Source organism: Palaemon carinicauda, chromosome 18, assembly GCF_036898095.1.
Source record: "Palaemon carinicauda isolate YSFRI2023 chromosome 18, ASM3689809v2, whole genome shotgun sequence".
In the NCBI taxonomy this organism is placed as follows: Eukaryota; Metazoa; Arthropoda; class Malacostraca; order Decapoda; family Palaemonidae; genus Palaemon; species Palaemon carinicauda.
Window position 1 is genome coordinate 89,011,182 of NC_090742.1, and position 11,927 is coordinate 89,023,108.

Genomic DNA, 11,927 nt, shown 5'->3' on the forward strand with positions numbered 1-11,927 from the left:
ATAAAAATATTAATTAACTTATCTGTCTGACACCCTTTTAATACTCATTACAAAAACAATAAATCACCAAAGGTCTTGTTACGAATAAATACCTCAACAATTGCTCAAGAAAAATAAACCTTACGACACAGAACGTAACACAAGTCACTGTTCATGGATCTCTGACATTTATCATACGCTGAATAACAAACCAATTTGGATTTCGGATTCAGAGTCACCTATAAAACGTATGCTTCGATGTAACAGCGGGAACCTGTGATTATAGTTCGAGTATTTATAAAAAGTGCATCTCTTGGTTCGGGATTGCTTAAGGTCGTGCACTGTTTCCCCAAGGGTCGAGGATTACCTTAGCTGAAAACGAAAGAACATACCTTGTGAAATTTAACTACACTTATGATTAATAACAATCCGTAAAGACTTAATTAAATATGCACTTAAACAATTTTAAATACACTTTTAAAGACAAAAATTTTAAAGATTAACACATTTCACAAAACTGATATAACAATATTCCATAAAAACACAGGCAGTTAATCCACTTACTGCACGGCTAGGTGATTATAACGTGACTAAAGAAAATATAAATTTATCTTTCAAAGTCTATTATGAAACTGAAAATACAAGGATAAAATCGTTAATATATATATATATATATATATATATATATATATATATATATATATATATATATATATATATATATATATATATATATATATATATATGTGTGTGTGTGTGTGTGTGTGTGCGTGTGTGTGAGTGATTACAAATATATATATATATATATATATATATATATATATACATACTATAGCAAGGTAAGGAGACATTATTAGGCTTGATTGGAGTTTCATCCTTACTAATTCGATGAAAGTTTGTTTTGTCTTTCAAATGCTATTATTAGTGATGGATGACTTAAACATTGCAGATGGACAGATGTTGATGAAGATGACACTAAATGACGACTGAACCCAGATCCCGAAGCTCATATTGGGGTGCTGTAAAGCAGATTTCGAACCTTCGCAGGTCCTGGATAATTCTTTTTCACAAGAACATCCAAACAGGATGACATCCAATTGTTGAGTGCCTCTCCTTGAATGTCCTTTCTTTTAGAGAGAACATAAAGAAAAATACATCAGACTGAAAAAATTGAGATCTTTTTCTGATTCTTCAATGACTACGTATGTGTAGTTTCTGCCTTATTCTGCACAATCTTCATTTTTGAATCTTAAACATTATGGACTTTACTTTGTCATTTCAAATTCGCCCTATCGTAAACTGATCTATGACTCATAATCTGTTTTCTCTTTCAGATCCATTATTTCTTCTCTCCCGGTCTACTTTCTGTCTTCTCTTCTTCCTGTATTTTCTGTCCAAAACCATTTCAAATAAATCCATTATTAGTCTTCAAGATTTTTGTTTTGGTTTTCAAGACTGTTTTTCTTATTCCTACTTTTCATTGATCCCTTCTTGACGACGCATTTTGGATTCTTCCAGTCACACATAGAACAATTCTTGTAAATTTCCAAAAAAAGCACTTTCTGCATTACTCAAATCTAGTTTCCCTTTCAATGGTCTGAGAGGTAAATCGGTGATAAAAGTTGCAAATTTGGATTGATCAATAAAACCATCAAAATGATCCTTTTACCTTATTTGACATTTTTGCTTGAAGACGAATGAAAATTTTAAGCTGATTTAGGAATGTACAAGTATTCCACATTTATCCTCACAGAGAAACTAAGAAGTATTTGGAGCTCTGACAGGAAAACATTCAATGTTTCGACTGATGACGAAAGACAATTTTGAGTTGAACCATGAATTGGGAGAGATTTGAAGACTACTTTGAATCCTGAGCCTGTTAGGGATTTCCAAAAGGCCTTCATGCATAATGAATTAAAAATAAACTAGTTATAAGAACTATACTGTTGGGTTGGTTTGGCTCCCCACTTCCCGCTAACCCAGTGAGGCTCTCCCTTTACTACTGGGACAGTGTGGTTTCCCCCATTCCCAATGAGTTAGCGGGGCCCCAACACCATGCACACTATGCTGGTAGGGCCCCATCCCTGTGTCAGCTGGCACGGCGCGGCTCTCCTGTGCCCCCGGGCATGGCAGGATAGCCCATGCACACTCTCAAGACTGGGCTCCCTCGTTTCCACTGGAACAGCGAGACTTCCCCATTCCTGCAGAGATGGCCGGGCTTGCCTGTTGTCGCTGGCACAGTGGGTCTTCCCCATTCCCGTTAGCATGGCAGGGCTCCATCGTCACCGCAGGCAAAGCGGTTCTACCCCGTTGCTACAGGCATAGTGGGACTCCCTTGTTTCTACTACCAAGACGGGGCTCCCCCGTTCCCACAAGCACAGCAGGGCTCCCCTGTTCCCGCTGGCAAGGCGGGGCTCCCCTGTTCCCACTAGCACGGCGGGCTCCCCTGTTTCCGCTGGCATAGCGGAGCTCCCCCGTTAATGCTGGCACTGCGGAGCTCCCTCTTTCCTACTGGTGCAATGGGGATACCCCATTCCTGCTGGCATGGTAAGACTCCACAGCTCCTTCTGGTATGGCTGGGCTCCCCTATTCCCGCTGGAACAGCTGAGCTCCCCATTCCTGCTGGCACGGCAAGGGTACTCATTTCCTGTGAGGACAGCTGAGCTCCCCCTTCCTGCTGGCACAAAGGGGCTACCCCGTTGCCTGCAAACACGTTGGGGCTCCCACGTTCCCGTTGGCATAGCGGGGCTCCCATGTTCCCGCTGGCACTGTAGGGCTTCCTCTTTCCCGGTGATGCGTTGGGGTCCCTCTTTCCCGTTGGCATGGCGAGGCTCCTCCGTTCCCCTGGTACTGCGGGGCTCCCTTTTTCCTGCTATCATGGCGGGGCTACCACATTCCCGCTGGAATGGCAAGGCTCCTCAGTTCCTGCTGACATGGCTGGGACTCTCCTGTTCCTTACTGTCGGCAAGGCAAGGCTCCTCAGTTCCTGCTAGGACAACTGGGCTTCCCTGTTCCCGCTGGGACAGTTGAGCTCCTCCTTTCCTACTGGCACAGCGGGCCTCTCCGTTGCCTGCTGACACGGTGGGGCTCCTAAGTTCCCGCTGTCACGGCGCAACCCCCACGTTCCCGCTGGCACTGTGGGCCTCACCGTTCCTGCTTATATGGAAGTGCTTCCCAGCTCCTAATGGCATGGAGAGGCTCCCTCTTTCTTGTTGGCATGGCGGGGCTCCTCCTTTTTTGCTGGTACGGCAAGAATAACCTGTTTCCGCTGACACGGCAGTGTTCCTCTGTTTCCACTGACACAACGGTGCTCCCCCATTTCCTATGACACAGAAGGGCTCCTCATTTCCCGCTGGCATGAGGGGAATCCCCCGATATTGGATGCACACCTGGGCTTCCCTGTTCATGCTGGGACAGCGGTGCTACCCCATTCAGCACTGACACGGCCCGGCACCCCTGTTCCCACTGGCATGGCCGGACTCCCCCATTCCTGATGACATGGCGGGCTCCCCCATTCCCACTAGCAAGATCAAGCTCCCGCATACCTACTGGTATGGAAAGGCTCATGCGTTCATGCTGGAACAGAAAGGCTTACCGGTTTTTGAGGGCATGGTGAGGTTCTTCTGTTCCTAATGACATGGCGGGGCTCTCCCTTCCCTGCGGGTATGGTAGGGCTCCCCCTTTCACACGGGCTCTGCAGGGATTGCCTGTTCACGCTGGCATAGTGGGGCTCATGTTCCCTCTGGCACAACCGGGCTCCCCTGTTCCCGCTGCCACGACTGGGTTCCCCCAATTGTCATAGCTTCCCCATTCCTACTGGCACAGTCAAGGTTCCCCGTTCCTGCTGCCACAGCCAGGTTTCCCCGTCCCTCTGGCATGGCTGGGCTACCATGTTACTGCTGGGACGACGATGATCCCCCATTCCCGCTGGCTTTGCGGGGCTCCCACTTTCCTTCTGACATGGAGGGGCTTCCCCAATCCTGCTGTTATGGTGGGAGCCCCCATTCAAGCTCGCGCTGCAGGGATCCTCGTTCCCTCTAACACATTGGTGTTCCCCCGTTCCTGCTGAAATGGCGGGGCTTCCCAATTTCCCCTAATGCAGTGAGGGTCTCACCTTCTCACTGCACCTTCATGGTTCACCCCCATTTCCGCTGTGGGCTGGGGCCTCACCAAATGCCCGCTGGGTGGTCTGGGCCCAACCCTGTGCCCGCTGGCAAAATAAGGCTCTCCCATGCCCGCTGACATGGCGTGATACCCCGTGTTCTCTGTCAATACGGTGCTCTCCCATTCCCATTTTCTTGCTGGCATGGTTTGATTCCCCATTTCCCGCTGGCACTGTCGAGGTTCCCCGTTCCTGCTGCCAGAGCCAGGTTTCCCTGACCCTCTGGCACGTCTGGGCTACCATGTTACTCCTGGGACGGCAAGGATCCCCCATTCCAACTGGTTTTGCGGGGCTCCCACTTTCCTTCTGATATGGAGGGGCTTCCCCAATCCCGCTGTTATGGTGGGAACACCCGTTGAAGCTCGCGCGGCAGGGATCCTTGTTTCCTCTGACAAAGAGATATTCCCCCGTTCCCGCTGAAATGGCGTGGCTTCCCCATTTCCCCTAACGCAGTGAGGGTCTCACCTTCTCAATGCACCTTCATGGTTCACCCCCATTCCCACTGTGGGCCGGGCCTCACCCAATGCCTGCTGGGTGGTCGGGGACCCAACCCTGTGCCCGCTGGCAAAATCGGGCTCTCCCATTCCTGCTGACATAGCGTGATACCCGGCGTTCTCTGTCAATACGGTGCTCTCCCATTCCCATTTTCTTTCTGGCATGGTATGGTTCCCCATTTCCCGCTGGCACTACCGAGGTTCCTCGTTCCTGCTGCCACAGCCAGGTTTCCCTGTCCCTCTGGCATGTCTGGGCTACCATGTTATTCCTGGGCCGGCGAGGATCCCCCATTCCCGCTGGCTTTGCTGGGCTCCCACTTTCCTTCTGACATGGAGGGGCTTCCCCAATCCAGCTGTTATTGTGGGAACACCCGTTCAAGCTCGCGCGGCAAGGATCCTTGTTTCCTCTGACAAAGTGGTATTCCCCCGTTCCTGCTGAAATGCCGGGGCTTTCCCATTTCCCCTAACGCAGTGAGGGTCTCACCTTCTCACTGCACCTTCATGGTTCACCCCGATTCCCCCTGTGGGCCGGGGACTCACCCAATGCCCGCTGGGTAGTCTGGGCCCAAACCCTGTGTCCGCTGACAAACTCAGGCTCTCCCATGCTCGTTGACATGGTGGGATACCCCGTGCTCTCTGTCAATACTGGGCTCTGCTATTCCCGTTATCACAGTAGGGCTCCTCCATTCCCGCTGGCATGGTGGGGGTCCCCTGTTCAAGCTGGCACTGTGGAACTCAGCCGTTCCTGGTTGGACAGCAGGGCTCCACCATTTCCACTGGCACGACAGGGCTTTCCTATTCCTGCTAACCCAGCGGGGACAGCTGGGCCACTCCCCTAAGGTAGCTGGCATTACAGGTCTCTCCAATGCCCGCTTGCTTGGTGAAATACCCCATGCCCTCTGCTAAGGAGGGGCTGTCCCGTTACTACTGGTACAGTGTGGCTCCCCATTCTCACTGGAACAGCCAAGCTACCTGGCTCCCTCTTTCCTGCTGGCACAGCGAGGACAACCCAAATCTCATTTGCATGGCAGGGCTCACATTTTCTTGCTGGCATGGTGTGGTTCCCCATTTCCCGCTGGTACAGTCGAGGTTCCCTGTTCCTGCTGCCACAGCCAGGTTTCACCGTTCCTCTGGCACAGCTGGGCTACTATATTACTGCTGGGATGGCGAGGATCCCCCATTCTAGCTGGCTTTGCGGGGCTCCCACTTTCCTTCTGACATGGAGGGGATTCCCCAATCCCGCTGTTATGGTGGGAGCCCTCGTTCAAGTTTGCGCGGCAGGGATCCTCGTTCCCTCTGACACAGTGGTGTTTGCCCGTTCCTGGAGAAATGGCGGGGCTTCCCCATTTCCCCTAATGCAGTGAGGGTCTCACCTTTTCACTGCGCCTTCATGGTTCACCTAAGTTCCCGCTGTGTGCCAGGGCCTCACCCAATGCCCGCTGGGTGGTCAGGGCCCCAACCCTGTCCCTGCTGGCAAAATGGGGCTCTCCCATGCCCGCTGACATGGCGTGATACCCCGTGTTTTCTGTCAATACGGTGCTCTTCCATTCCCATATTCTTGCTTGCATGGTGTGTTTCCCCATTTCCCGCAGGCACTGCCAAGGTTCCCCGTTCCTGCTACCACGGCCAGGTTTCCCTGTCCCTCGGGTATTTCTGGGCTACCATGTTACTCCTGGGGCGGCGAGGAACCCCCATTCCTGCTGGCTTTGTGTGGCTCCCACTTTCCCTCTGACATGGAGGGGCTTCCCCAATCCCGCTGTTATGGTGGGAACACCCGTTCAAGCTCGCACGGCACGGATCATTGTTTCTTCTGACAAAGGGGTATTCCCCCGTTCCCTCTGAAATGGCGGGGCTTCCACATTTCCCCTAATGCAGTGAGGGTCCTACCTTCTCACTGCACCTTCATGGTTCACCCCCATTCCCACTGTGGGCCGGGGCCTTACCCAATGCCCGCTGGGTGGTCTGGGCTCCAACCCAATGCCCGCTGGCAAAATGGCGCTCTCCCATGCCCACTGACATGGCGGGATACCCCGTGTTCTCTGTCAATACGGGGCTCTCCTATTTCAGTTATCACAGTGGGGCTCCTCCATTCCTGCGGGCATGGTGGGCCTCCCCTGTTCAAGCTGGCACTATGGCGCTCACCCGTACCTGGTTGGACAGCAGGGCTCCACCATTTCCACTGGCACCACAGGGCTTTCCCATTCCTGCTAACCCAGCGGGGACAGCTGGGCCACTCCCCTAAGGTTGCTGGCATTACAGGTCTCTCCCATGCCCGCTTGCATGGCGGGATACCCATGCCCTCTGCCAAGGAGGGGCTGTCCCGTTAATACTGGCACAGTGACGCTCCTCATTCCCACTGGAACAGCCAAGATACATGGCTCCATCATTCCCGCTGGCACCGCGTGGACCCCAAGATCCCAATTGCTGGCATGGTGTGGTTCCCCATTTCCCTCTGGTACAGTCGAGCTTGCGCGGCAGGGATCCTCGTTCCCTCTGACACAGTGGTGTTTGCCCGTTCCCGGAGAAATGGCGAGCCTTCCCCATTTCCCGTAATGCAGTGAGGGTCTCACCTTCTCACTGCGCCTTCATGGTTCACCCCCATTCCCGCTCTGGGCAGGGGCCTCACCCAACGCCCGCTGGGTGGTGTGGGCCCCAACTCTGTCCCCGCTGGCAAATTGGGGCTCTCCCTTGCCCACTGACATGGCGTGATACCCCGTGTTCTCTGTAAATTCAGTGCGCTCCCATTCCCATTTTCTTGCTGGCATGGTGTGGTTTCTCTTTTCCCGCTGGCACTGCTGAGGTTCCCCGTTCCTGCTACCACAGGCAAGTTTCCTGGTCCCTCTGGCACATCTGGGCTACCAGGTTACTCATGAGATGGCGAGAATCCCCCATTCCAGCTGGCTTTGCGGGGCTCCCACTTTCCTTCTGGCATGGAGGGGCTTCCCCAATCTATGTTTCCTCTGACAAAGTGGTGTTCCCCCGTTCCCGCTGAGATGGCGGAGCTTCCCCATTTCCCCTAACGCAGCGAGGGTGTCACCTTCTCACTGTGCCTTCAAGGTTCACCCCCATTCCCACTGTGGGCCGGGGCCTCACCCAATGCCCACTGGGTGGTCTGGGCCCCAACCCTGTGCCAGCAGGCAAAATGGGGGTCCCCCATGCCCGCTGACATGGCGGGATACCCCGTGTTCTCTGTCACTACGGGGCTCTCCCATTCCCGTTACCACAGTGGGGCTCCTCCATTCCCGCTGGCATTTTGGGCCTCCACAGTTCAAGCTGGCACTGTGGAGCTAACCCATTCCTACTTGGACAGCAGGGCTCTACCATTTCCACTGGCACGACAGGACTTCCCCATCCCCGCTAACTCAGCAGGGAAAGCGGGGCCACACATCTAAGGTAGCTGGCATTGCAGGTCTCTCCCATGCCCGCTGGCATGGCGGGATACCCCATGCACTCTGCTAAAAAGGGGCTGTCCCGTTCCTACTGGCACAGTGAGGCTCCTTCATTCCCGCTGGCACGGCGGGGCCCCCCAGATCACACTTGCATGGCGGGGCTCCCATTTTCTTGCTGGCATGGTGTTGTTCCCCATTTCGTGCTGTCACAGTCGAGGTTCTCCGTTCCTGCTGCCACAGCCAGGTTTCCCCGTCCCTCTGGCACGGCTGAGCTACTATGTTACTGCTGGGATGGCGAGGATCCCCCAATCCTGCTGCCTTTGGGGGGCTCCCACTTTCCTTCTGACATGGAGGTGCTTCCCCAATCCCGCTGGTATGGTGGGAGCCCCCATTCAGGCTTGCGCGGCAGGGATACTCGTTCCCTCTGACCCAGTGGTGTTTCCCCGTTCCCGCTGAAATGGCTGGGCTTCCCCATTTCCCCTAACGCAGTGAGGGTCTCACCTTCTCACTACGCCTTCAGGTTTCACCCCCGTTTCCGCTGTGGGCTGGGGCCTCACCCAATGCCCGCTGGGTGGTCGGGGCCCCAACCCTGTGCCCGCTGGCAAAATGGGGCACTCCCATGCCTGCTGACATAGAGTGATACCCCATGTTTTCTGTCAATACGGTGCTCTCCCATTCCATTTTTCTTGCTGGCATGGTGTGGCTCCCCATTTCCCGCTGGCACTGCCAGGTTCCCCGTTCCTGCTGCCACAGCCAGGTTTACCTGTCCCTCTGGCATTTCTGGGCTACCATGTTACTCCTGGGATGGCGAGGATCCCCCATTCTAGCTGGCTTTGCGGGGCTCCCACTTTCCTTCTGACATGAAGGGCTTCCCCATTCCCGCTGTTATGGTTGGAACATCCATTCAAGCTCGCGTGGCAGGGATCCTCTTTTCATCTGACAAAATGGTATTCCCCCATTCCCGCTGAAATGTCGGGGCTTCCCCATTTCCCCTAATGCAGTGAGGGTCTCACCTTCTCGCCGCACCTTCATGGTTTACCTCCATTCCCTCTGTGGGCCAGGGCCTCACCCAATGCCTGCTGGGTGGTCTGGACCCCAATCCGGTGCCCTGCTGGCAAACTGGGGCTCTCCCATGCCCACTGACATGGCGGGATACCCCATGTTCTCTGTCAATACGGGGCTCTCCTATTCCCGTTATCACAGTGGGGCTCCTGCATACCCGCTGGCCTGGTGGGGCCTCCCCTGTTCAAGCTGGCACTCTGGAGCTCACCCGTTCCTGCTTGGACAGCAGGGCTCCACCATTTCCACTGGCACGACAGGTCTACCCCATTCCCGCTAACCCAGCGGGGCCACACCCCTAAGGTTGCTGGCATTGCAGGTCTCTCCAATGCCCGCTTGCATGGCGGGATACCCAATGCCCTCTGCTAAAGAGGGGCTGTCCTGTTCCTACTGGCACCATGGGGCTCCCCATTCCCACTGGAACAGCCAAGCTAACTGGCTCTCTCATTCCCGCTGGCACGGCGTGGCCCTCCATATCCCACTTGCAAGGCGGGGCTCCCATTTTCTTGTTGGCATGGTGTGGTTCCCCATTTCCCGCTGGTGCAGTCAAGGTTCCCTGTTCCTGCTGCCACAGCCAGGGTTCCCCGTTCCTCTGGCACGGCTGGGCTACCATGTTACTGTTGGGATGGCGAGGATCCCCCAATCCTGCTGCCTTTGGGGGGCTCCCACTTTCCTTCTGACATGGAGGGGCTTCCCCAATCCCGCTGTTATGGTGGGAGCCCTCGTTCAAGCTTGCGCGGCAGGGTTCCTCGTTCCCTCTGAAATGGCGGGGATTCCCCATTTCACCTAACGCTTTGAGGGTCTCACCTTCTCACTGCTCTTTCATGGTTCATCTCCGTTCCCGCTGTGGGCCCGGGGCCTCACCCAATGCCCGCTGGCTGGTCTGGGCCCCAACCCTATCCCTGCTGGCAAAATGGGGCTATCCCCTGCCCGCTGACATGGCGTGATACCCCGTGTTCTCTGTCGATACGGTGCTCTCCCATTCCCATTTTTTTTCTGGCATGGTGTGGTTCCCCATTTCCCGCAGGCACTGCCAAGGTTCCCCGTTCCTGCAGCTACAGCCAGGTTTCCCCGTCCCTTTGGCACTGCTGGGCTACCATGTTACTCCTGGGACGGCGATGATCCTTCATTCCCGCGGTCTTTGCGGGGCTCCCACTTTCCTTCTGACATGGAGGGGCTTCCCCAACCCCGCTGTTATGGTGGGAACACCCGTTCAAGCTCGCACGGCAGGGATCCTTGTTTCCTCTGACAAAGTGGTATTCCCCCGTTCCCGCTGAAATGGCGGGGCATTCCCATTTCCCCTAACGCACTGAGGGTCTCACCTTCTCAATGAGCCTTCATGGTTCACCCCCATTCCCGCTGTGTGCAGGGGCCTCACCCAATGCCTGCTGAGTTGTCCGGATCCTAACCCTGTGCCCGCTAGCAAAATGGGGCTCTCCCATGCCCGCTGACATGGCGGGATACCCCGTTTTCTCTGTCAATATGGGGTTTTCCCATTCCCGTTATCACAGTGGGGCTCCTCCATTTCCGCTGGTATGGTGGGCCTGCCGGTTCATGCTGGCACTGTGGAGCTCGCCCGCTCCTGCTTGGAATGCAGGGCTCCACCATTTCCACTGGCACGACAGGGCTTCCCTCATTCCCGCTAACCCAGCGGGGACAGTGGGGCTACACCCCTAAGGTCGCTGGCATTGCAGGTCTCTCCCATGCCCGTTGGCATGGCGGGATACCCCATGCCCTTTGCTAAGGAGGGGCTGTCCCAATCCTACTGGCACAGTGGGGCTCCCCAATCCCACTGAAACAACCAATCTACCTGGCTCCCTCATTCCCGCTGGCATGGCGGGGGCCCCCAGATCCCACTTGCATGGCGGGGCTCCCATTTTCTTGATGTGGTTCTCCATATCCCGCTGGCACAGTCGAGGTTCCTCGTTCCTGCTGCCACAGCCATGTTTCCCTGTCCCTCTGGCACAGCTGGGCTACCAGGTTACTGCTGGGACCGTTAGGATCCCCCATTCCTGCTGGCTTTGCAGGGCTCCCACTTTCCTTCTGACATGGAGGGGCTTCCCAATCCCGCTGTTATAGAGGGAGTCCCCGTTCAAGTTGCGCGGCAGGGATCCTCGTTCCCTCTGACACAGTGGTGTTCCCCCTTTCCCGCTGAAATAGCGGGGCTTCTCCATTTCCCCTAACGCAGTGAGGGTCTCACCTTCTTACTGCACCTTCTTGGTTCACCCCCGTTCCCGCTGTCGGCCGGGGCCTCACCCAATGCCTGCTGGATTGTGTGGGCCCCAACCTTGTGCCCGCTGTCGAAATGGGGCTCTCCCATGCCTGCTGACTTGGCGTGATACCCCGTGTTCTCTGTCAATATGGGGCTTTCCCATTCCCGTTGTCACATTGGGGCTCCTCCTTTCCCGCTGGCATGGTGAGCCTCCCTCGTTCAAGCTGGCACTGTGGAACTCACCTGTTCTTACTTGGACAGCAGGGCTCCACCATTTCCTCTGGCATGACAGCGCTTCCCCATTCCCGCTAATCCAGGCTGCTGGCATTGCAGGCCTCGCCTATGCCTGCTGGCATGGCGGATACCCCATGCCCTCTATCAAGGAGGGGCTGTCCCGTTCCTACTGGCAAAGTGGGGCTCCCCATTCCCACTGGAATGGCCATGCTACCCGGATCCCTTATTCACGCTGGCACGGCGGGGCCCCCCAGATCCCTCTTGCATGGCGGGGCTCCCATTTTCTTGCTTGCATGGTGTGGTTCCCCATTTCCCGCTGGCACTGACGGGCTCCTTCTTTCCCACTAGCATGGCAGAGCTACCCCATTTCAGCTGTCACGGTGGGCCTTTTCTATTCC